General features: G+C 57.9%; 1 protein-coding gene across 4 annotated transcripts in view; it reads left to right on the top strand.

The window, feature by feature from the left end:
• RBFOX3 (RNA binding fox-1 homolog 3) overlaps positions 1 to 23,911 on the top strand; it is a 391,647-nt gene that overhangs the window by 254,159 nt on the left and 113,577 nt on the right. For 3 of the 4 annotated variants that reach the window (XM_045986472.1, XM_045986473.1, XM_045986474.1), the window contains exon 4: positions 19,872 to 19,911. The exons of the other annotated variant lie outside the window; for it this stretch is intronic. The gene's annotated coding sequence lies outside the window, so the exon portion shown is untranslated. The remainder of the gene's footprint in view (positions 1 to 19,871; positions 19,912 to 23,911) is intronic. 4 annotated transcript variants of the gene reach the window in all.

Raw genomic sequence — 23,911 nt, 5'->3', positions numbered from 1 at the left:
CTGGGGACGTGGGGCTCCACCCGCATCAGTGAGACATGGCAGGGAGGGGTTCCCATGGGCTTCTGCCACTCAGAGGGCTCCACGGGCTCCGTGTCTCTCGGAGGGTGACGTCAGGAAGGGGCTCCGAGTCCAGGCACCCATCACCCACCTCGTACTCAGTTTCCTCATCTGTAAAACGGGGATGATGCTCAGACCCGCCTGTTAGGGGCTCCCAGAGGGCGACTCGAGCCGACTCGGCAAAGCGCTTGGATCAGCATTGAGTTCGGGGGCTGCTCTGGGCCCTGACGAGCAGGTGGGCAAACCGGGCGGGGGGGGGGAGGCTGGGTTGTTCGATCAGGGCCTCGCCGCCCGATGTAGCAGAGCCTTGCTTCAGGCCCCTCTTCTCCGGTGCTTGCTCTGGAGCTCCGTCCCAAGAGAGACCAGCAGGTGCCCGGCTCTCCCGCCCAGGGTTGGCCTTCGGAAGGCACCCCCAGCCCCACGCCCAGGGCACCGGCGATGGGTCTGCGGCACCTGCTCGCTCATTTCCCAGCCTCTGACTCTCACCGTTCAGCCGGCGGGTTGAGGTTAGGGCGATCCCACTGGTTCCCACACCACCTCAACAGCCACGTGTGCAGCTGGCGGCCTCACTCCCGCTAATGAGCTCCTTGGAGCTGGCAGCTCTCAGCCAAAGCCCTCGTGCGTCGGCCCCCGGGCTGCTCAGTTTGGAAGGTTTGCTCTCCCCTCCCCAGGCCACCTGCCCCATTGACCCTTGGCCCCAGCTTGGGGCTGTTGCACCTGCAGAGTTGGCAGGCTGCCAGGAGCGCCCTGGAAGGCCCAGACCAATGTGTGGAGCCGAGTTCTTAATAAAGCCTCTGGTGCCAGGGCGCACAGACTGTCCGGGCCTGGGACCAGGTCCCCGGGGGGCACTCCGGACCTGTGTGGTCAGAGTGGCCCCAGGCCGCTGCTGCACCTGGGCCAGGCCTCTCCTTGGCTCCTGGGGAGCACAGGCTCGACAGTCCAGCACAGTGCAGTGTCCGGCATGTCCCTGCCCCGCCCCCTTCCAGCCCCTCCAGTGGCGCCGAGCTTTCCCCTCCAGGTTGCAAAGCAGCCTCCCCGCCCTGCACCGGCCCTAAAGTTCTGCTCTTCCCCTTCTTCCGTGAGTTGCCTCCCAGATGAGACTTACTTGCAATCTGTCTGCTTCTCCGAAAAACAGGAGAGGCTCTTTCCAGGCAGCAGCCCCTCCCCGGCTGAGACCTTTCCCATGCACCTCCGTGTGCAGGCGGGTGCCCTCAACCCCGAGGGCCAGGGACCAGAGCACCTTCCCACCACATGGTAGCAGGCCCTGCCCGGCCAACCCCACTCGGGAGGGGCGCTGTGCGCCCTGTCCTCCACCCGAGGAGAGCCCAACCCCTGGACAGAGTCTGAAGGTGTCAGGCCCCATCTCCAGCTCACTCTGGGTATCAGGTCAGTGTCTCGGGGTAAAGGAGAGCGCAGCCACAGATGAACGATGTTCAGCACACGCGGCCGCCCCGCTCTCTCCGCTCCCATACACACTTCGGCCCGATGTGCAGAATTTACACGGGAAGGAGAGTGTTGACGCTTCTGGTCCTGCAGTCGTCTTGGAGGTAGAATTGCAGAGCCAGCTGTGGCTGCAGAAAAGGCGACCGTCCCTCAGGCGCAGAGCCGGGAACGTGGGTCTTGGGGGCCACATCTGCTGGGACGGTGTCTTTGCGCGTGGCATGCAGCCGCTCCCCTACCTCCAAGGCGAGCTGAGATGGTCTGCTCGAGTTCAAGGAAGTCCAGGCGACCTTCGGTGCAGCCGACAGTGTGGGAGTCTGCTGGGAAGCCGTGGTGTCGTCTCCCACAGCCCTGGGGCGCCGCCCTCGAAGGGTCCGCCCCACCTGTCTCCTGCTGTGTATACCTGAGAAGCACCTGCTTCCCCACCCTCCCCTCTTGGCCCCGAGAACCTGTGAGCCAGGGCTGGCCTCGCACACTCTTGGTGCCCAGGAAACGTGGCATCGTAACGGCAGCAGCAGCGATGGCGGTCCATGGCTGCCCGCCTGGCGGCTTTCGGTGTGGCCCAGTCTCCCTCTGCTCTAACCTCAGTATGGGAGGCATGAGTGGGCTGTGAGGCTCGGGGTTCGTTTCAGGGTGTCCCTGATGGAGGGAGTGTCCCTGCGGGTCACTCCCTGGGCTTCGCCTTTGCCTGTGGGTGCGGCACTCCTCGCCCTGGGTCAGCTCAGAGAGCAGGACCAGCCCGGCACCAAGCCCCAGAGCACACAGGGGTCCTTCTGCGTAATCTCCAAATGATACGGATTCTCCCTAAAAACATCGTGAAGCATCTTGGACTAACGTTAAAGAACCAGAAACTATTTTCAGTAAGACGAGGAAACAGAGAAGGAGGAGGATTCAGAACTCTTCGGTGCAAGAAGCTGAGACGTGTGCTCTCCTCACTTTTCTTTGCCCAAAACAGGGACAGGGAGGAGAACTTGGGTCTCTTTCCCTGACGCCGGGGGTTCTCTGGCTCCTCAGCGGGCTCTGCTGAGGGTGTGTGCAGGCCTCTCCTAGCTGGAGCGTCTTTTTGGGCTCCAGACCCCAGTTTGCAGGCGGGCGGCCACCCCGGGGACCTTCAGTGTTTCACTTGCCAGGCATGAGCTGAACACGACACCCTGCGTGGGTTTCTCTGGAACTGGGTGCTCCGAGCCCTGAGGGCCTGCAGGGGACCATCAGTGTCTCCAGAGGCCCCAGGACAGTCACTTCCCAGCGTTCCTTCCCAGCATCCTGGGGTGTTGCTGTGTTTTGGTTTCCTGGTGATCCCCTCTCACAGTGGACGGAAGCAAATCATCCCTTGGGCAGGTGGACGGACAGAGCCCATTGGTTCCCGCATCTCTCCCCACCCCACCCCCCAGAACTTCTCCCTCTTCCTTAGCAGGAGGGGGGAGATGACACGGTGTCTTCCACCTAAAGACTTTCTCCTTCCCACAGCGATGGTTCTGCGATTTACATTAAGGGCTATAACGGGTCGGAGTAAATGGAGCAGGTTTGCAATTAGTTTTCAAAGTACTTATCTCATTAAAGGAAATGAATTATTGATTTGGCGACACTCATGCTCTTAGTGAGTGGCGGGCTGCCATCCTCGGGGCCGTGGCTCTCGGAGCCGGTGGCCGGCAAACTTGCTTTGTGTAAGGATTTTTTTTTTTAATTTTAATATTTCCTTCTCGTTATTTAGCTTTGTAATTAAAGTGGATTCACATGAGAAATGAAGGGCCGGTTTATGGGAATAGAAGCCCCAGAGACAGGAGCGCCGGCCTCCCCGCAGGGAGGAGCAGAGCTGATGCGCCTCTGACCTCAACAGCCAGTGAAGGGGGAGGAAGGTGGGAGGCACCCCCCAGGGGTGGGGCGGGTTAAAACGGACCCCCATTGCGGGTCCATCGGCAGACCCCCTTCCTCTGCACTGTGGAAGCTCACGTGGTGGAAGGCTAAAGCCACGAGTGTTTGAGGTGTCAGGGCCCCGGACCCCCGGGTTGGAAGAGCCTGGGGACAGATGGGGGGCAGCTGAGTTCATCCTGGGCTCCAGCAGCAGAGGGGGCGGGAGCCATGGCCCAAGCAGAGGACAAATGTCTCGGGCTTGCGCAGACCTCAGCGCTACCCCATCACGACCACCAGGCACTGGGATGTATAGGAGGGTCTTTCCAGTCCCGGGCCCTCGCGGGAGGAGCAGGACAGGGGAGGGAGAGGGGCAGGGACTCTGTCCCCGAGCCATGGTGCCCCCAGGATGGAAACTCCCAGGCCCAGAGGCCAAGCCAAGTTCGGGCTACTGAGCTGCTGTGGCCCCCGCCCATCCCGGTGCTGACTCGGCATCTTCTGGAGTCGTCCCCAGGAGATGCGACCGCCAGGGGAAGACAGAGCACCCCATGAAAGCTGCTGGCTTCTGCCTGCCTGTTGTTTTCATCCTCGGTTTGAATTAACATGGCCTTGCCCCTGAGTACAGCTGCTGGGGCCAGAGCTCTGGAATACAGGTTGGGGGGGCAGGGATTGTGCCCCTGTGAGGTCACTTCCTCAAACAGCTGTAGAAGGACAGATGCTGGCATGGCCGAGTGTCACTCGCGGTGTAGTCAGTGTCCACCCTCTGGCCGCACAGGGCCTCCTTTGGGTGGGGGCTTCCTTGGCTGAGGGCCCCTGGGATCGAGTGATGCTCCTGACCTGCTATCACCAATGGGCAGGTCTGTGGACCAGGAAGGATCAGTCCTGGGCAGTAGCTGGCTTCCTCCAGACCTTAGGGTCCCTGCTCCCTGACGTCAGGACACCTGAGCTCCTTCTGAAACATCACACCCTCATGAACTTCAGTCTCACCGAATGACTGCTGGGAGCCTCCTGGCCTGGATATTAGGGACCCACAATCTCCTGGCCTGGGTGTTAGGGACACAGAGCCCCCCTGACCTGGGTGTTAGGGACCCACAGCCTCCCGGCCTAAGTGTTAGGGACCCTCGCCTCCTGGCCTGGGTATTAGGGACACAGAGCCCCCTGGCCTGGGTTTTAGGGACACGGAGCCCCCTGGCCTGGGTTTTAGGGACACAGAACACCCTGGTCTGGGTGTTAGGAACCCTCAGCCTTCTGGTCTGGGTGTTAGAGACCTGGAGCCTCCTGGCCTGGGTGTTAGGGACCCACAACCTCTTGGCCTGGGTGTTAGGGACCTGCAGCCCCCTGGCCTGGGTATTAGGGACCCATAGCCTCCTGGCCTGGGTGTTAGGGTCCCGCAGACTCCTAGCCTGGGTATTAGAGACCCACAGCCTCCTGGCCTGGGTATTAGGGACACTGAGCTTCCTAGCCTGGATGATAGGGACCCACAGACCCTGGCCTGGGTGTTAGGGACCTGCAGCCCTCTGGCCTGGGTGTTAGGGACACGGAGCCCCGTGGCCTGGGTATCAGAGACCCTCAGGCTCCTGGCGGGGTGTTAGGGACCTGCAGTCCCCTGGCCTAGGTGTTAGGGACCCCACAGACTCTTGGCCTGGGTATTAGGGAACTGCAGCCCCCTGGCCTGGGTGTTAGGGACCCACTGCCTCCTGGCCTACATGTTAGGGACCCTCAGCCTGGATGTTAGGGACCCTCAGCCTCCTGGCCTGGGTGTTAGAGACCAGAAGCCTCCTGGCCTGGGTGTTGGGGGCACTGAGCATCCCGGCCTGGGTGTTAGTGGCACTGAGCCTCCTGGTCTGGGTTTTAGGGTCCCGCAGACTCCTGGTCTGGGTTTTAAGGTCCCACAGACTCCTGGCCTGGGTATTAGAGACCTATAGCCTCCTGGCCTGGGTGTTAGGGACATGGAGCCCCTGGCCTGGATGTTTAGGGACCCACCACCTCCTGGATGGGGTGTTAGGGACACTCAGCCTCCTGGCCTGGGTGTTGGGGAGCCCCACAGACTCCTGGCCTGGGTGTTAGGGACCCGCAGCCTCCTGGCCTAGGTGTTAGGGATACTGAACCTCCTGGTCTGGGTGGTAGGGATCTGGAGCCTCACGGCCTGGGTGTTAGGGACCTGCAGCCTCCTGGCCTCGGTATTAGGGATACAGAGCCTCCTGGCCTGGGTGTTAGGGTCACTGAGCCTCCTGGCCTGGGTTTTAGGCCTCCTAGCCTGGGTGTTAGGGACACAGAGCCCCTTGGCCTGGGGTTCAGGAACCCACAGCCTCCTGGCCTGAGTGTTAGGGACCTAATAGTAAACTGGTCCTCCTTGCATAGCTGCATGCCCCAGCCCAGCTATCTGGGCCACTTCCTTTAGTCATTGATGACTCAGAAGTCCTGACACCTGCTTGGCAGAAGGCTTCTTCCTGAGCCTGTGCTAGCAAGCTGTGGGGAGAAAGGAAAGAGCTTGGGTTTGGGAATTCAAGTTGATTCACAAGTGGACTCCTCATCCATCTACTTCTGCTGTGTGACCTCATGCAGGGTTTTAACCTCTCTGAGCTTGGTTGACGATAAGCCATCCCTCCCCGCCCCCGCCTCACCTGGGAATGCTGGAGAATTTGTAAGCCTTCCAGGACGGTGCCTGGCGAGGTAGGTGCTCAACAAACAGCCGGGAGCGCCGGGCCACGCTGCTGGGCTCCAGTGGCTGCCTCACCAGCTGGACACAAACTGCCCAGCCTGTGATCTGGAATCCCAGAGAAGCAAACCAGGGCCGTTGCTACCTGGCCCAAATGTGGCTTTTCAAATTCATATCTTTCTTGGTGATTAAAAAAAAAATTTTTTTTCATTTAATTAAAAATGTTGACATTGTGCCTGGACACCCCGCCAAAGAAAGTGGCTATAAATTAAACATTAAATCTTAAATGGCCCATAAAGAAGTATTCATTTCTGGTTCTGTATATTCTGGATATAAATAAAGAGAGGGTGTTTTTTTTTTTTTTTTTTTCATTTGGGAGGCAGACTTCTTTTTTTAACCTCACTGGATAATCTTGTTAAGTGAATGTAATTAAAAGTTGAATTAATCTGTGTCCTCCCCCTGGCTTTGTCTGGGGTGGGGGAGGGGGAGGAGGGTTCTTAGAGGAGGAGGGGACCCTGCTGGCTGTACCCCCTCTTTGGGAGAGGCTGGGAGGAGGTCAGGAGGAGACTGGTGTCCTCACGTGCTAAGGTCATCCCAGGCTCCCGGTGTCTGTTTTCCTTGCGCCCCTCCCAAATGGCACCCCACAGTGGGGTCAGCCACCTGGGGCTCCGTCCAGAGAAGCAGGGGCCACCCTGAGAGTAACTTGGCAGAGCTCCGTGCTCCAAGAGTACCCACAGACGTGGGAGAGGGCTCAGGGCAGGCTCGGCTAAGTGGGCGGGTGCCCCAGGAAGGGGATTTAGGAAATCCTCCTCCCCGTTGTGAGGGAGGAGCCTTGAGGAGGGGGCTGGGGGGCTGTGAGACTTTGAGACCTTCATCCGCGTCCGTTCCTCTGGGCTCCCACCAGAGGATGGTGGGATGCATGTCACATTCTCTGTGAGCGGTAAATCTCATAGAGGGCGGAAGGGAGAGGAGAGACAGACAGACTGACGGAGAGATTGGCGGGAAAGGGTGCACAGAGCCAGGGCCGTGCGCTTCTGGGTTTTCCCCTAAGGAGGGCACATCAGTTCCCAGTTGCTGCTGTAACAACGCAGACGGGGCCCCTGTGGCTCTGGAGGTCTGAAGTCTGCGCAGGTCTCGCGGGACTCAAGTCAGGGTGTCGTGGGGCTCCTTCTGGAGGCTCTGGAGAGAGTCTGCCTCCTGGCTGTCCGCAGCCCCAGAGCCGCTGCATCCCTCCTCTGGCAAAGCCGGCAGTGGCCAGGTCTTACACTGAATCTCCTCACTCTGACCCTGCCTTCCTCTTCCATGTTTAAGGACCGTGATTACACTGGGCCACCTGGATAATCCAAGATAACCCTCTGATTCTAAGGTCAGCTGAGTAGCAAACTCAACTCCATCTGCTACCATAATCCTCCTTCACTGCGTAACCTGACATGGTCATAGGTCCCAGGGGCTTGGCTGTGGACGTGGCGGGAGGGGGAGGAGCATTGTTCTCTGACCACAGGGGCTCTCCCTGCCCCTGTTGCAAACACAGCCTCCCCCCAAAATGCATGTGAACCTGGGGCATCTCTTCAGTTCCCGGGCCTGAGGATCTGAATGATAGCTTCATGTCGCTGTGTTCTCATCTCACGTTGCTTAAGATCAGACGGTGCCCTGGGATTAAGGAGTGGAGCTGAGATGCTCTAAGAAGGGAGGCGAGAATCACAGAGGGCCAAAGGGCTGGAGTCCAGGATGCTTTGAAAGTAGAAGCAATCCTGCATGGTCCCATGGGAGGTTAGCCTGAGGTCAGAGGATGGGCCACTGCCTGGAAGGGGACAGTGCTGCAGGCAGAAGGAAGGACAGGTGCAAAGTCCCTGCGGCTGGAGCCCCCCTGGGAAGGGGGCCAGGAGCAGCTGCAGGACCACACGGGACCTTGTATGCCAGGCCGAGCCTCTCCCGGAAGCGGTGGAAGTGTGTTAATGCGAAGGAGGGAGCATGATCAGAATTGCATCATGAAAACGTCTCCCTGGCTGCTAAGTGGAGAGCAGACTGGTGGGAGCCTGAGTGGGTGCGGGAGACCACTTGGGACTCAGTCCGGATGGGAAGTGTGTGCCTGAGCTGGGGAGCTGGGAGGTGGCACCAGGTGGAGAGAAGTAGACGCGCTCTGGACACGCTCTAGAGGTCAGACTCACAGAATCGGGCTCCGGCTGGCTGATGGACACGAGGGCTTGCCCACGTGGATGGGTGAGGACTCCCATGTACCAAAATGGGGACCCCCAGCACAGGCCCCGCTTTCTGGATGGGCCCTGAGCCTTGGACGTGTTGGGTTGGAGGAGTCGGAGACACTCCGCACGGGGACACTTTGAGCCGACCTGAGCCTTGGGGGCTGTGACTGAAGGTGCCCCAGCAGGCCTCCTGCACACAGGTGGGGGCACGGCCAGAGTACGGACAGAGTGGCATGGGGCCAGGGCACAGAGTGAGAACAGAGGGGCCGGGACTGAGCCCGCGGGAGCAAGGATATTCTGTCTCCCACTGGAGGAGGCTGGAGTGTGAAAGGGATGGGTGAGAAAGGACTGGAGAGGCAGGAGGGGGACCGGGTGGGTGTCCTGTGCAGGGCAGGGGCTGCTCAGGGAGGAGAGAGGGTCCAGTTAACAGGCCCACACCCTGCTGAGAAAGAGAGGGCTGATCAGGGCCGCCTGATAATTCCATTGAATGAGTTTGTTGGTGGAGAGAAAGGTGTAGGCCTTCCCAGCAGGGAAAGGAAAGATCCAGAACACGAACCTTTATCAGGGAACCACAAGAAGCTCCACTTGGGCCAAGGTGGAAGCCGTGAGAGGGAAGCTGGGGCATGTGAGGCCACAAGGCAGGTCGGCCCCCGGGGTGAGCCGCCGCCGGTTGAGTCTGGACCTGCCGAACCTACGGGCGGCTGCCAAGGCGTCCGACGGGGTCGGGTTTGTGATTCAGGATTGAGGCCTGACTCACAGAGGGCCAGTGCAGAGGGGCTCGGAGGGAGGGTGGGGAGAAGCCAGGGGACAATTCAGGGAGGACTCCAGGGAGGAGTGGGGAGAGCGAGCTTGCCAGGGCTCCAAGCCTGGGATGCCGGATCCACACTGGGAAGTGCTGGGGCTGGGGCTGTGAACCTCAGCTCCCCTCTAGTGTGTTTGTGACCCCGACGTCCTTCGGGTCAGGCAAGGCTGTGACTCACGGAAACACATCTGTCGGAGTCCGCAGACCAGCCGCGGGAGCCCGTCCGCCCACACATTGTCCTCATTAGGGGCCCCTCCTCTGACCAAAGTGACTTTGTAATTATTATTGGAAGTCCTGACCGTGAGCCTCAGGGCCTGGGGAACATCAGCATAAACACGTTCACAATTCATCATGTTTCCCGTCTCCGCAAAGACTCCGGGCGTGAGCAAAGGCCCGGCACCATCTATTACTAAATAAACAGAACTGTCGGTACAGGCACAGTCTGGAGAGTAGCCGCTTGTCAGCGTGGGCTCGTCGCAGGCAGATGCTCGCCAGGCCGCGGGTGTGACAGGAGGCCACGTTCACTCCACGTCCAAGACCGCTTCCAGCGGAAGGTTCCAGAACTGGTAAAGCTGCTGGAGACGTTGATTCCGAAAGGGAGTCACTGAACGGGAAGCGTCTGTTAGAGGCGGTTGTGGCAGCGGCCTTGAGGCCGAGTGTGGTCTCTAAGCTGGGTGGTGCACCCCCTCACTCCTTGCCCCCTGGCGAAGCCCCCAGCTTCACCCCTGCAAGAGCCGAGATCCTGAGGGGGACCAGCAGGTGCTTTAAAGGGACCCAGGGTTTGTTTAATCGGGCGCAGTAAGACACGCGGACACGGAATGATGGTCAGGACAGGAGTGTTTTATGCTCACTGTTTCCTGGAAGCAGGAGGTGCCCCTCCAGGGGAAGCCCAGGGTCAGCGAGGAGGCAGAGGGAGAAGGAAAGTGTGGGCAAGAGTCTTTATCGTGGTTTCCGTGGGAAGGACCAGGTGGGCAGGTAGACGGGCACGGGACGGGCTCGCTGAGTATTTGCACTGGGCTCTGGAGCAGGCGGCTGTCTCGTCTGGTACCTGGCCCTGAGGACAGGAGGGCAGGGGGAAGGTGGCCCCCAGTGTAGAGAGAGTCTGGGTTGGTTGGTTTGCGTATTCAAGGCGGACTCCTTGGCTAGCGGCCTGCTGTCTTGAGGAGTTAGCCAGACCCCTCCAGGGTCAGGTGCGCCCCGAAATCCAAGCCTCAGGACCCAGAAGACAAAAGGCCTGCTTGTGAAGCAGGGTTGGGCCAGAAGGGCCCAGGACGGAGCTGAGCAGGGGGTCGGTTAAGAGTGGGCTCTGCCTTCTTCCCAGCACCTTCCCCATACACACCCGCAGCCCCGCACAGACGGGAACCTTGGTGGCCACGCACAAGCCGGTGGCGGGGATGGTGCTGGTGTCCAGTCTTCGTGGCAGTTCCAGAAGCGGGTCTGCAGGGCTCAGCGGTCTCAGGAGTCCTTGGCCAGCTGCAGGCAGAGGGCCGAGGCAGGTGACATGGCTAATCGCTGCCCGGCAAGCAGGGAGACCCCTCCCCGGCCTTCGGGGGCAGGTCCTGGCTCACAGCCACTGGCTCCCAGTCAACGCCCACAAGCCTTTTCCAGCCTCATCGCCCAGTGGAAGTGACAGGGACATCTCTACCACCCGAGGCTACTGGCCACAGTCACTGTGGCCACCTGGAGAAGCCTCAGCTTCCCCACAAGCGCTCAGGGACAGAAACGCCCATCTGGCAGCCCAGGGGAGGGTTTGGGATGATTTGCGCCAAGGGCTCCCTAAACCATGGGAGAACTACAGACTCGATAAATGAAAACCACTCGTCTTCGCTCCACACCTGCTGCCTCCCGGGGAAACCCGCCAGCTTGGGGAGCACGGTTTAGCTCGCGCAGGTGGTGCCGCGCTCGTTTGGGTTTGAGTCTCCTTCCTGACAGAGGGGCACCTTGGAGCGAATGAAGCCCACCCAGGTCTCCAGACTCCGAGCCTCTCAGGGGTAAAGGAGCTGCCAGTCTCTTCACTTTGGGGCCGGGAGGTGCAGGAGCGACCTCGGAGATTGTCGCAAACTTCCCTCCCTCCCCTGTGCCCCGGGGCTGGGGGCCTGGGACAGCCGCATCCTTTCCTTCCTGTTTGGGGAAACCCAGCCCAAGAGGGCTGCGAGCTCGGGGACGGGTCCTGCTGTCATGTCCTATCTGTGGATGGCCGGCCGCCTCCTCCCCGGCAGCGGGCCAGGCACCTGGTCTCCCTTCATCCTCACTGAGGGGCCGGTAGTGTCTTTACCCCCACCTCACAGGAGAGCAAACTGAGGCACTTGGGGGGTGAGTACTGTAAGGCTGAAACAAACATGCAGGCCCTCGGCTGCGAGCGCCCAGCACAGATGGGGCTGTCCCTTCCCTGGGGCCTGCTGGGAAAAGCTGCGGCCCCCCCATCTCACGATTTTTCCCAAAATGGAAAAATCTGCATCGTTTTCCACTATTTCTGCAAGTGATTTTCCAGTTGTTGCGTTGAACTGGAACAGTGCAGCCCTGTTCTCTGGGTCTCACCGCTATGCAGAGACGAGGAGGGGAGGCGGGAGGCGGCAGACGGAGCTTCCTGACGCGGTCCCGGTTGGATCCCGGGCCCTCGCCCGTGGACTCTGCAGACAGCTTTCCTAACACCCAGCTCCCGGTGCTCTCGGCCCATTATCTACTTTTGTTTTGTAAGTAGGTTGATCGAGAGCAGACTTCTGAAACTCTTAGAGGAATGAACAGGTTGGTTTCTTAGGGGATTTGCTCAGGAAATGAGATTTTGCCCATCTCCCAAAGGAGAAAGGGCATGTCTAAATTATTGATAGGAAACACGCCTCCTCTGAGAAGCCGGCGTAGGGTCGTCTGCGAGCTGCGCACCGTCTCGGCTCCCTGGCCTGTCTGCCACCACCCCTTCCCCCAGTGGCGCCACTCACGGACCCAACGGGGCAGGGCGAACCCCATGCGTCCCACCCAGTGCTTCCACCAAGGGGCGCCTCGGGGCAGACCTGCCCCCCTCTGCGGAGAGGTCGTGCATCTTCAGGTTTCTAAAGGTCACCTGCTGGGGAATGTCGGATGGGTCTTGAGAACTCACACGTAGGAGACATCTCCCAGCTATGGCTTTGAACCTGGCCCAGGCCGACTCCATACTCCAGCCAGCTTTTAAAGAAACAGGAGGGACGGGAGCCAAGACAGAGCAGCCAAGTGGAGAGTGGCCTGCTGCGGAGACATGGCCATCATCGAACTCCATTTCAGCTGAGCGTGGAAGAGAACACAGCGCACAGTGCCCACTCCGCGGGGAGCGGCACAGACCGGGCCTCTGCTGCCCCTTAGGTTTGCATTAGAAGGAAGAATGGCCTCCTCGACGTCATCAGACACCAGCACGCCAGCGCAGCAGGAAACCAAGCAGCCGAAGGTGCGCAAGACCCAGGGTCTGCGCTCCCCAGGGCCGGGCACGGTATCCCTCTCGTGCATCGCCGTGCCCCTCCCGGCCGGACCCGATAGTTAAGGTTGAGTTGATCTTCGGGGGGCGCGGCCCAGTGTGACATCAGGAAGGACCTCAAGACCATGAGCCCGCCGTGGCTTACTGCTTCCGTCCTCATCGTGCTCTGCAGCTTTGTACCCATTTTTCGCAAGGACACCAGGTAAAATGGCAATGTGTCAGGAGACAAGTCAAGATCGGAGAAGAGCGTTCAGTGAACGAGGTTGGGCCGCAGTGTTTGCTGTGGTTTTCTGAACTTGCAGGGGGCAGGTGGGAAGCGTGGACAAGTGCCTGGTTCTGGCCTTCAGACGTGGCTTCCAACCCACGTGTTCGCTGACCGACGAGCAGATGAGCAAACCGCGGTCCGGCCACACGTGGCAGACCTTTACTCAGCCATAAAAAGGACGGACATTCTGACAGCTGCCCCAACACGGACGGGCCTCGAACACCATACGTGACGGGCAATCCTGCAGTCACAAACAGACGAAGACCATGTGACCTCCAAAGACCGGTGACAGGTCCCGGGGGTTGTCAGACTCACTGGGACAGACGGTAGCATGGAGGTTCCCGGGGCGGAGCACGGGGAGCCTGTTTCATGGGGACGGAGTTTGGGTTCGGGACAATGACCATGTCTGGAGGCGATGGATGGATGGATGGCTGGATGGACCCTCAACAAATGAGAATGTTCTTAATGAATGGAACTGTGCACGTAAAAATTACACATTTTGGTTCAAATTTTAAATTTTGTTATGTTATTTTACCACAGTTAGAAAAGAAAAGTCAAACAAACAAAAATCAAAAAATCCGAAACAGATTTAAGAAGTGGATTCAGAACACCCCCCGGGGAACGTCGGTTCTCCTGAGTCTTCGCGCTGAGCGGTATCTCTCCGGGGCCAGGGGTACGACACCGGCGTGGGCACCCAGCTCGCGGAGAAGAGCCCTGGGAAGACCCCCCGGGAGAGGTGAACGTGCCACGGGTCAGCACGTCGGCCGTCGTGTCGCAGAGGGTCACGCCGGGGGAGGGACTGCTGCTAGGACAAGTGTGTGGTCACTCTAAGGCACGGGGAAAGGGCCCCAAGGAGGGTGTCCTGGGGCTGCTGTGACAGATCACCACACACCGGGGCTCAAAACCGGGGAGAGTGATTCTCCCACTGGCCTGGGGGGCGGCAGGCTCCCCCCGCAGGCCCCAGGGGAGAATCCTCCTGCCCCTTCTAGCTCCTGGACGCCCATGCGTTGCCAGACTCGTGCCTGTCCACGTGCCTGTCTCTGCCTTGTGTCCTCTCCCTGCTTCCTGGAGGCAGACTCTCTGCACTTAGGGCCCCTCTTAATCCAGGGCGACCTCGTCATGACCTTTAGACAGCTACATCTTCAAAGATGCTGTTTCCGGATAAGGTCGCGTTCTGGGGTCCAGGCGGCCGCGCGTTCCTGCCGGGACAACTGGCATCTGGTCTGCATGCTGTGTGCCTCGTGCGGTTCTGCAGACGTGTTGAAACAACCTGATGCTGGACGGGCTTGGGGAACGGGGGTCTCTGCTGAAGGCCCACCCCCCGCTTCCCTCCCGTGACTGGGGACCCTGGGAATGTCCACATCCACAGCAGGGTCTCTGGACGGTGTCGGTCTTGGGGATCTCTGGGCCTCAGTTTCCATACCAGGCTGACCCAGGGGACAGGCGGGTGATACACAGCAGTGCTCGTGGACACCCCGGATGCTGTCGGTGCCCCTCGGCGACGGGCGGCCCCTGTCCTGTAGCCAGTGAGCTCCCTTCCCTTCCCAGGTCTGTGCTGAGTTCAGCTAACGCAGGGCAACATCTTGCCCACGGCCCTCACCCCAAGCGTGAGCCCCGGCCCGAGGCCACACAAGGCACACTGGACTGGGCCTGTCATTCATCAGGACATCACAAAGCCCAGCACGGCCAGGGTAGCCCGTCAGAGAAAAGCGGGGCCTGGGGAGCAAAGAGGCAGGAGGGTTTGCGTAGACGCCGCGGCTGTGGCTCACGAGTCGACCAGGTGGGCTTTACCGGCCCTTGCTGGCCTGCTCTGGGTGAGCACAGCAGAGCTGCGATGCCAGGGCCGGGTTATGTCCCTGCAGGCAGAGGGCGTGGAAAGCCCGGGGGCACCCTGCCCCCACTAAAGGGGTGGGGGACTCTGAACCCTGCCAGGCTCCCTGGGAGAGGGATCTGGGCCGCTCTAAGCGCAGAGTAAATGCGCTCCTGCCCCCCTCGTCCTGCCAGAGGTCCGTAGTGGGGGGGGGGCGCTTCCTGCAGGCCTGAGTGGGCTGTGCACCAGGGCCGCCCCTGCAGCCCGGCCAATAGCGGGAACCTGCCGGAACTCCCAGTCTCTCCCACAGCGGCTTGAGGCCTCTGAGATGTGAGCCAGAGCCCTCCCCTCCCCTTTCTCCCCTCCCCCCCCTCCCCTCCTCTCTCCTCTCCAAAGGTGAATTTCTTTTCAGAAGGAGAAAAAAAAAAAGAAAAAAAAAAAAACCCTTTAAATTGAAGTGGCCGTGCCGTCATGATCTCCATCATCAAAAGTCATGGTTAAGCCACCCACAGTTAATTTTTTATTTATAAAATTGCGCCCTTCACCTCCAGTTCCCCTCAGGGAGAGAGCTCAGAACAGGCCATTCAGTAATCCCAGGTAGGACAGCAGGAGCGCCAGCAGGCAGGCCTCGCACAGCTGCCCCAGTCCCGGCACGCAGCCCTCCCCCTCCCCCAGGGGGCGGGGCCACCACCTGGGTGGGCAGGGGGCTCCCAAGGCCCTTCCTGGTGCCAAAGAAAATCTGCCTTGACTGTCCCCGAGAGCCAGCTTTGCCTCCACACCCTGGGGAGACGCAGAAGGAGCAGAGCCAGGTGTGGGTCTGACCCTCTGGATGCCCTGGACTGACCGAACATGTCCCCCAAATGCCCAGGCTGACATCCTAGCTCCCACTGTGGTGGTATTAGGGGGTCTCAGCCGAGGTGGTGATGGGATTAAGGTCCTTGGAAGAGGAGACCGGAGAGATGGCTCTGTGCCCGCCCTGTGAGGACAGTGGGAAGACAGGAAGCAGGCTCCTCCTGGGGCCGGGATCTGCCAGCACCCTGACCTTGGACCTCCCTGCTGGGGAGGGCAGGGGCACATTGTTACGGCAGCCCAACGGATGAAGACCCTGTGTCCTCGAGGGAGGACCCCCTCTCCCTGCTCCACACCTGAGCCGCCTCCTGCAAAAACGGGTCTGTGGTCTCTGCCAGCGCGCCTACCCCTTCAGCATCGGCAAGCGTTGCCCTCCTGGACCCCACAGCAGGACGGGCCGCTTCCCCTTCGCCCCAGAGCCGTGGCACCTGTGACTGCCTGGTTTATCCTTGCCCTGCAGCTAAGAAGGGGCCCAGGATGCGTTCGTTGTCCGAATACCGTTCCCGGGAAGTGCCGGAGGCTCAGAGCAGGACGCGCGTGTGACGGGCTCCTCTCTCACCCGGACGCCGGGACGATGATGCCCACCGCATGGGATGGATGTGGGGTTTGCCACCACCCTCGGTGTCCAGCCATCAGTCGCTCAGTAGATCAGAGCCGAGGCGGTGAAGGGAGAGGTAGCTCCGGCGAACAGGAGTCACTGCCCCCCACGATCACATGTTCTGCTTTGTCCGGCTCTCTCCATCCTGCCTGCAGCGGGGCGAGTCTGCTCCTGGCCAGGACCCCGGAGGCGGGCAGAGCCATCACGAGAGGGGAGGGCCTGTGCTACAGCCGCAGGGGCAAACTGTTCGGCATGATCCACACTAAAAACTGGTCTTCCTCGTGGACTCGTGTTCTTGGCGTGATGAAGGCCACACAGGGGGCAGCAGTTCAGCGTCTGGAGGACAGAATGTGTTACGGACAGAAGGAAGCAGGGTTGCAGGGTCCGCTGGGTCGTCCGGATGGAGCCGAGTCGAGGGAGGAGCAAGGACCCCCGAGGAAGAGACTCACCGAGGCGATCCCACGCGGGGCCGGCGCGGGGAGACTAGACCGAGGCCGCATGTTCGGTCAGGCGCTGGGAGCTGGGGCGCAGGTGGGAAGCAGAAGCCAGCAGGCAGGGAGATGGGGAAGGGGTCCCCACGGGGGCTGAGTCTCATCCACGATGGGATCCCCGGAGCAAAGAGCACTCCAGAAGGACCCAGGCCCTTCTCTAGAACAGTAATGCGGTTCAGGTCCCTGGAGGCCAGTGCTCACTGTCTGCTTCCTTCGCTCATTCAGCAAACGTGGGCTGCCTCCCCGTGGGGCAGCCCCGTGCCGGGCTCCGCAGGTGGGGTGTGCGGTCAAGGGTGAGCGCGGCCGAGCTGGGCCGTGGGGGCTCCCACCCCAGCAGCTGGAGAGCAGCCCCGCACCGCATGAGTCCACGCCCACCAGGGCCCCACAGGCCGAGTCGCTGCTGTCTCGCTGCTGCACAGACTCTGCGTGGAGGCCGTTGTGAGGGGGGCGGGCAGGGTGAAGACCCTCCGAGCTCCGTCATCGTGCCTCGCTGTGTTTGCACTCCGCTGAAGGGTCCTTCTCCAAGCGCACTTGGGGACGTCAGCACCCCCGGCCTAATGAGCTGTGTCCCTCTAGGAACCTGATCATCCCGGCAAAAATCACCGTAATTGGTTATCCTGCTGAGCGGGGAGAGCCGTGTTTGCTAACAGTCAGGCTGAGAATCATCAGCTCCCTGTTTCCCAACCCGTGAACTTACCCTGGGATGTCATCAGCAAGGCCCCAGGCGCCTCCCTCCCTGTCTCTCGCCCCAGCGCCGGTGGTGGGGCAGAGTGGGCGACGTGAGGGAGCAGAAGAGGGTTCATCCCAGAAGCACAGGACAGGCCCCCTCCGGTCGGCCCGTCCTTGTCTGCCTCACACCTGGAAGGTGGCCGGGCCACAGCAGGAGTGGGTCCCAATGGGGGATGCTTCCTTCGCAGCCCGTGGGCACGGGAGAGACCCCCACTACCCCAGAGGTTCTGTTCTCCAGCAGAGGACAAGGAGGCCAGGGGAACCCGTGGCCTAAAGCAGTGAGAAAACAGGACCCGTGCGTGTCACGGATGCTGGAGGCCTTGGGCTCAGCGGGCCCCCTGATAGCCCTCTGGTTCTGGATTTTTGGAAACACAGAGACTCTTTGGAGGTGGACACGGGTCTGGACAGGGACTAAACAGCCATCCCACCCGTGTTCATACCAGATACTTTCGCTTTGACCAAATGAGGATACTCGTGACAATGAAGACATTTCGGGGGACTGGAAGGCTGTTGGGGTCCCTGGAGATCAGGGCAGGGGGCGGGGGCGGGGTGGGGGATGTGGATGCCTTACCCGCCCTGACCTGCCGGGGAATTCCCGAGTGCCCCCCGCACTTGAAGATGTGCGGGTTGGGCACAGAGCCTGGAGAGCAGAGGGTCCGGAGGGGGACATGGAAGCCATAGGCCGGGAGGGACACAGGACAGGAGCAGCGCTGCACCCCCAAACCCTCAGACCAGCCCCGAGGAGCGGACTCCCGAGCCGTGCGCTCTGGGCGGTTCACTCACCCGGGCTGGATGGATTGAATTAAATGGAACTAAATTGAATTGAATTGGGAGGAAAACTCACTTTAGGAGACCGAGAAGAAAGTCAACAATAAGAAAACCCCCAAATCAGCTGGAGCCGGCAGTTATGCGAGTTGATTGATCCAATCCATCTCGTTTTGCGAAGACGCCGTCTCCATCCGGCCGGGCCTTCCACTGCATCCCGCCCTCCCCACCGTGGCTCTGGGAGCCGCGCCTGGACACGCGCCAGGAGCTGCACTTAGCACTTGGCCGGAGAGGGAAAATGCCGACCAACAAACAGGCTGCGGCTGGCCCCTCGACGAGGGGGCGTGAGAGATCGCCCCACGCCGTGGCCCGCTCTGCTGCTGCCTGGGGGGTCCCGTGGAGGGGGCACAGGGGGGCGGGGAGGGGAGATTGTCCAGGAAATGCCACCACCGTGATTCACACAGACTCCAGCAGCACGCAGGGCTGGCTCAGGGCCACTAAATGCTCCTTTCCCACAGAGAAGGGCACCGTCCACCAGCGGGTCACAGGGAGTGCGGGGGGCACTTGGGGATCTGCCAGGGAACCAGCTGTCCCCGCAACTGGGGTGCCACTGCTTAGCCAAATTGTTTTCTCATCTGAGAAAGGGGGAGAGAAAGTAGCGCACGCTCCTGAGGGTTCCCAGGGCCGGGTGCGGTAACAGCTGTCAAGGGCCAGACGCCTGGAATGCGCAGAGCCCGTGAGAGCGGCGACCTGCTCTTAGCGATGACGTTGATGACGGTGATGACCACAGTGTTTCTCCTCAAGGAAGAGGCCCAGTCTGGTTGGCCTTGGATTCCAGAGGCTTTTCACTTGCTTTTATCGTGTTTATGAGTTTAAAACACACATTGGGGGGGAGCCACTGCTTAATAAGTGTGCAGTTTTCTCTTGGGGTGATGGAAAGTTCTAGAACCAGATAGTGGTTGCACAGCAGTGTGAATAGACTTAATGCCACTGAACTGTACACTTGACAGTGGTTAAAATGGTAAATTTTCTAAGTGTTTTGTCATAATTTAAAAAGACGTGCACAATACGAACACATGAAACTACGAAACATTGGGGCACTGGCGGGCTTAGTCGGTGGAGCACGCGACTGACTCTTGATCTCGAGGTTGTAAGTTCGAGCCCCTCACTGGGTGTAGAAATCACTTAAAAATAAAAATCTTAAAAAAGAATTCTGAAACATTATTAACATAAATAAGGAAAGCTGAAGTCCGGAAAGAGCACACGACGCCCACATGCCCACATGCCCACGCGCGCACACCCCTCGTTTCCAGTCTCTAAAGGGCCCTTGCGGGACGGGGCAGGAAATGTTGTGTCGTGGGATGTAGAATTCTCTACTCTCCAAGCAACAGCAGCCCATCCGCTTTTCTTCGTGTTAAGTGTTGACGAGTATTAAATTCGGTCTCCACGCCGTGACCCCACGCAGTGTGACGTGACCCCTGGGGAGCAGGATAGATCTGCGCAGAGTGATCGGGGGCCCAGTTTGGGATTAAATGCCACCATTCCTCGTGTGCAAAGACTCCATGTGTGGGTAACCTCCAAACCAGGGGGGTTGGGAAGAAGAAGGGGGTCACTCCGAGTCTGGGGCCCACAGAAGAGAGAGAGAAAACCGAATATCCCCAGTTACAGAGACGGTGCGTTAGGAGACTCTGGACCACGGGCCCATGGTGTTCTGTGGTCCTTTGTCTTTGCTAAACGAAACGTGGGCTCCCAGCTGTGCTCCAGGTGCCGACACGGCCCGGCTTCCCCGGTGGGTCCTCTCGGCTCCCTCCTCCTCCAGACCTGACCAGTCAGCGAGCAAACAGCAGTCAGCAGCCAGATGCGCGGTGGTAACATTGATGGTAATTCTCTCTCCTCTCTCTTCTTCTTTTCTTAGAGAGCCCACAGTGCCTCGGGAAAAATTGGCTGAATAAAAGGTATAAAGACTTTCTCTTTTTTCTTCCTGAATAGTTTTTGACAGATGTGCGCATGTAGAACATGTTGGGAGCTGCTGACGCTGAATGCTGGGGCTTTCTGGGGCTTCCGGCTCGCTTGGGGTAGGCCGGCGGGGGGTGCGTGGGGGGCCTGGGGGCAGAGGATGGAGGGTTTGGCTTGTTCGGCGCCTCGTCTGTGACCTCTCTCATCCCCCAAAGCACCAGCCCCGGCTGTGCCAGGAAGGCAGAACTGGGGGCCAGAGGCGCCAGAAGAGAAATGAGAGGACGGGAATGTGTTGATGGGTGACATTGCTCAGGAACTCCCGCCAGCCAGCGAGGCAGTCCCTCCTCCCCCCCGGCCCCCACCTCCACTCAGTGCGCAGGTGCCTGTCCCTGGACTGTGAGACCTTCAGAACCTCGGGTGGTGCGTGTCCCCTCCTGGCCCGGTCTCCTCGGGGAGGGGGCTGCGGAATGGGCCTCGGTCTCCCCGTGAGACCCTCCTGACCCCAGCCCTTGGGCCGCAAGCTCCTCGCAGCCAAGCCTCCCATAAGCCACCCGCAGCCAATCCCCTCTGTAAATTCACTTGCAAAACTTTACTCTGCAGGAGAATTTTATCATAGCAGTAATGTATGTTTGTTGTGAACAAATCAGAAAATGCAGGTTTGCTATGAATTTGTAACCCTGGGCCCCCAGCCAGATTCCCCTCCGGGGCTCCCAGGTCTCCGACCTCGTGCCCAAGGACAGCCAAGCCTTGTCCACAGATCAGATGCACAACGTAAAGCTGTCAGGTTTCTTTTGGTGACCTCGTTTATACTGTTTTTGCCCCGAATATACCCGTACCTCCAAAGTAGGCATTGCCCGAGTGGCTAGGGAGTTCTGTCCGGGAGGTCGGTCACTGCGGGGCCACACGGGGTAGTGGAGGAGGCAGCTCTGGCTCCGCTCGCTGGTGGGACGGGGACAGCGAGGCAGAGCTCTGGGCTCCTCCCCCTGAGCATGACAGTGTCCCCTGGGAGTGGCTGCCCTGTCTCTGTCAGTGTTCAAAGTGGTTCTGAGTGGGGGGAGATGAAGAGAGGGTACCGTGTTGGCCCCAACGCTCACTGACAAGGTCTGTCCTTGCAATGCAGCATTCCTGATGGGCCGTTTGTAAACGGAGTCTTATTTTACGGGGAAGCAACCAAAGGAGGCCTCGGGTGAATCTGTCTTAGGTTAAGACATCACCCTGTAAGGAATGATGTGGTGCTTTGTCTGGCTTGCAAACTCAGATTTTTGCACATTTGTTTTCTCAACGACTTTACTGAGCTTTACTGAGGTGCTCACAGTAATCGATTATGCGTATTATAGAGTGTGCAGTTGTGTGTTTATGCCCGTGATGTCGTCGTTACAGTCCAGATACTGGATGTGTCTGTTACCCCCAGAAGTTTCCTTGGGCACCTTCGTCTCTTAGCCTCCGCTCTCCAGGCCCCCTTCCAGGCAGACGTATAAGCTACGTCCTGTCATTCTAGAACGGTTTGTATTCCCGTCCCCGTTAACATCACACCGTACGTGCTCTCGTTTGTTGCTGGGCTTCTCTCCCTCAGCATGAGCCCTCTGAGACTCACCCGGGTCACAGGCTCACCCCGGTCACGGTGCGCGCGAATGGTCCATGCCTTTTCGTTGCCGAGTAGTGTTCCGTGCTCCTGAGACATCACGGGGTACTCCTCCATTCCCCCTGGGAGGATGCCGGGGACGTTTCCCGCTTATGGTCGTTCCACGTAACACAGCTGAGCGTGCTCCTGCACAAGTCTTTGCACAGACACGTGCCTCTTCTCTCTTGGGTAGAAAGCCCACCCAGTGGAATGGCTGGGTTTTTCTGGTGAGCGTAAAGCGAAGGTCAAACTGTTTTCCAAAGTGGTTCTACCATTTCACATGCCCGCCAGCCACGTGTGGGGGTTGCCGTTCTACATCTCTCCAGTCCTCGGTGTTGTTGGCTGCAGGGAGTTTTGCCGTTATGATGGGCACGGGGTGGTATCTCATTGTGGTCTAGTTTGTGTTTCCCCGTGGGGTTGACATCCATCATCTTCAGTGATTCGTCGGCTCAAACCGTTGCCTGTTTGTTTGTTTTTTTTATTATTGGGTATTTGTCCTCTTACTGTAGGTTCTGGGGAGTGCTTTTTGTATACTGAGTACAAGTCCCTCATAGGTATGTGCTCTGCAGACGTTTCCTCCTAATTCATCTGTCTTCCCGCTCTTGTAACAGTGTCTTTTAAAGAGCTAACGTTTTAAATTTGGATAAATTCCAGTTTATCCCTTTGTTCTTTATAGATCATATTTCTGATGAATCTAAGAAATCTTAGTCCGATCCAAGATCACAAAGATTTTCTCCTCTGGTACTTTCTTTAGACATTGCATAGGTGTTAGATTTTACGCATCAGTCTCTGGTTTGTCTTGAGTTCCTTCTTATGTATGGTACAAGGTATGGATTGAAGTTCGTTTTTCTGAACTGGATCTGTGTGTTGATTTCAGTTTTAGTTGTTAAAAAGACTACCCTTTCTCCTTGGAACTGCCGTCGCAAAAATCAGCTGTCGTATATGCGTGAGCCCACTTCTCGACTTGGTTCCACTGATCCGTATATAGTCTGTTTTGACATCCTGCCCCACTCTCATGATTGTAACTTTATGACAAGTTTTGAAATCAGGTAATGTTAACCCTCCAAGTTGGTTCTTGTTTTTCAAGAAAACAAGTAACAGCTATTCTAGGCCCCTTAAAATTCCATTTTTTAAAGATTTTATTTATTTATTTATTTATTTGAGAGCGCAGAGTGAGAGAGAGAGCATGAGCAGGGGGAGAGGGACAGAGGGAGGAGAAGGGAGCCCAGCGTGGGGCTCAGTCCCAGGACCCTGGGATTGTGACCTGAGCGTGACCAGATGTTTAGCACTTAACTGGCTAAGCTGCCCAGGTGCCCAGGCCCCTTAAATTTCCATATGAATTTTGGGATTGGCATGTGAATTGGGGGCGGGGGGGCAGTGTCCAGGCCCCTTAAAATTCCGTATGAATTTTGGGATTGGCATGTGAATTGGGGGGGGCGGAGCCTACAGGGATTTTGATCAGGATTGCGTGAATCTGTAGATCTGTTGGACAATCATTGATATCTTAACAATACCGAGTCTTCTGCCTCATAAACAAGTTATTTATTTTTATTTAAGGTTTGTACTTTTCAGCTTATGGGTCTCGCCCATCTTTTGTCAGACTTACCCTAAGTATTTTTTATTTTTATGCCACTTTAAATGGTATTTTCCTTCAATTTTTTGTGTATTGAAATTTCTTTTAAATTTTTATATATTGATCTTGCATCCTGTAGCTGTACCAAACTTACCTACTAGTTCCAGTGGCTTTTTAAAGATTCCGTCACATTTTCTACAGATGATCCTGTTACTTGTGAAGTTTTCCTTTTCGTCTCCAGTCTGGATGTCTTTCGTTCCTTTTTGTTGCCTTGGTGCACTGGCTGGAACCTTCAGCACACTGCTGAATAGAAGTGTTGTGAGAGCAGATGTCCCCATTTTGTTCCTGGTAGTAAAGGGAAAGTAATTCCTTGACCATTAATTATGATGTCAGCTGTAGGTTTTCCGTAGATTCCTTTCCGTCCCTCATCTGTTGCCAGTGTGCTGTGAGTTTTTACTGTTTTTTATTAAGGATGGATGTTGCATTTTATTCAATTCTTTTCTTGAGTCAATTGAAATGATCAGATGCCTTTTGTTTTTTAGTTTGTTAATTTGATGATTAGATTGGTTGATTTTTGAACTTGAAGCAAATCTACAACTCACTATTTTTTTCCTATTTTTCTTTATATCCTTTTTCCTTTTTGGCTGGGGCTTTCTTTGGAATTGAGTATTTAAAATTGTTGTATTCCATTTTATTTCATTCTTGACCTATTAGTTACAGCTCCTTTTTTTTTTTTTTAAGTTGATGGTTGCTTTGGAGTTTATGTGGTTTTTAAGCTGGTTACAGTCTACATTCAAATGATGTC

Source organism: Meles meles, chromosome 18 (assembly GCF_922984935.1).
Source record: "Meles meles chromosome 18, mMelMel3.1 paternal haplotype, whole genome shotgun sequence".
In the NCBI taxonomy this organism is placed as follows: Eukaryota; Metazoa; Chordata; class Mammalia; order Carnivora; family Mustelidae; genus Meles; species Meles meles.
Note: the sequence above shows the minus strand (reverse complement) of the source record. Positions and strands in the feature narration are given on the sequence as shown.